The sequence below is a fragment of the Gavialis gangeticus genome, unplaced genomic scaffold (assembly GCF_001723915.1).
Source record: "Gavialis gangeticus isolate Ggan-Ray unplaced genomic scaffold, GavGan_comp1, whole genome shotgun sequence".
Classification (NCBI taxonomy): domain Eukaryota; kingdom Metazoa; phylum Chordata; order Crocodylia; family Gavialidae; genus Gavialis; species Gavialis gangeticus.
This window is the reverse complement of record NW_017729033.1, coordinates 23,534,868-23,536,675: the sequence shown is the minus strand read 5'-3', so window position 1 is coordinate 23,536,675 and position 1,808 is coordinate 23,534,868.

Here is a 1,808-nt window from a genome sequence, read left to right as displayed (position 1 = left end):
AGGAGGAGGGGGCAGAGGGTGCATACAGCAGAGCTTCCTGGGTGGTGTGGTGCAGGTACAGTTTGCCCCCTGCCCCTCTGGCTTGTGGCTGCCCCCACAGTGCTCCGCATGGGGCCAAGGCCCCACCTGCAGAGCAGCCTGCACTACTTTCCTGCCCACACAGACCCCGCACCCTCCAGAGGGCACTGCCCCAGCCCCAGTCAGCATGCACAGCTTCCTGGTGGGGCTGCTGACAGAGGTGCTTTGGTAGTGCTTGGCTCCCTCCTGCCTCCAGTGGGCTCCTCCTGCCCCTGTTGCACTGCTGCAGGCAGCAGGTAGTATGAGGAAGCTGTGGGGACACATGCCGAAGAGCAGATGCCCAGCCAGGCAGGGGAAGCTGCAGCTGGGAGGCTCCTGCCCAAGTGTGTGGGGGTCCAGCACCAGCTCCCAGCCACTTCCCAGTGGGTGCCTGAGTGGATGGAAGATGGCCAGGAGCCGGAGCCGGAGCCTAACACACTGGGTCAGGAGCCTCCCAGCTGCAGTTTCCCCCCTGCATAGAGCAGCACAGCAGAGGCAGGAGGAGGAGAAGGAGCCACAGGAGGCAAGGGGAGCTGAGTAGTACCAGGGCAGCAGCTCCACCAAGAAGCTGTATGTGCTGGCTGGGGCTGAGACCAGGGCCAAGGCGGTGCTGTCTGGTGGGCATAGACAGGAGCGGGCAGGGCTCAACTCCATATGGAAAAGCACAGGGGCAGTTGCAGGCCGGATAAAATCACTTAGTGGGCGGGATCCAGCCTGTGGGCCATATTTTGCCCATCCCTAGTCTATAATGCTGCTTGCCATTAATGTTGTAATGTTTCAAGTCAGAATGGACTTGCAGTCCTGCATAATGCCCAAACTCATCTAACATGCTGCATTTATGCTGGGCCAGACTTTACAGAAGAATCTCACACCTACTGACAGCATGGCAGAGGCTTATCATACTACACTGCTGTAGTTGAGGAGATGTTTGAAATAAAGGCCTAGAAAAAGAGGATGACTGTCACTGTGCATAACATCCATCTATCTGAAAAAAAGGTTTTGCCTTTTCATGAAACTGGCACCTCTGCACCAATGCGAACTGAACGTGTTTGCCTTGCTTATGTTCAATGTCCTGTGGTCTCTCTTAAAGAGTTTATCTAGACTTTTTCTTCCTCTTTGAAATTCCCTTCACTTTTCCATTTGGGGCTTTGCTTGTTTTGTGTAGGGTGCAGTATGAGTGAATGTGATGCAGCTGAAGTGCATTCAGCTTGGCTCCCTTCCCTTCCCTTCTCCTTAAGCAGCATTCTTTCTTTCTTTTTTCTTTTCTAGGTAAGTAGAAAAAGGGGACGTAAGCAAATGCATGGAGTTGACTAGGTAGGCAAGGTTCTTTGAGTAGATGTGATATATTTTATTAAACCAACTGAGTAGTAGGAAAAATGTAATTTGCAAGCTTTTGGGCACAATCACCCTTCTTCAGGCACAGGGAATGTAGATAGTTACAGGACTGTTAAAAACTGGAGATGTCAAATTAACCAAGTGCTGTTGGAGGCACAGGTGTAGGTGGTTAGTAAATGGGAACCTCAGGCATGGGATTAAAAAAACAACACAGCTGGGTGGAAGGCAGCATTCACTGACAAAAGCTTGCAGTAATGGTGCCTGGTGAGTTTTCTATGATTTATAAACTAAGATTTTTTACCTCATTATTTATGGTAAATCTTATCATGCAGGTTTCTCATTTTGCTTATTTAATTTTGATTCTTTTCTCTATAAAGGGGAAGACTAATAAGGACGGGGGGGGGGGGGGGGGGGGT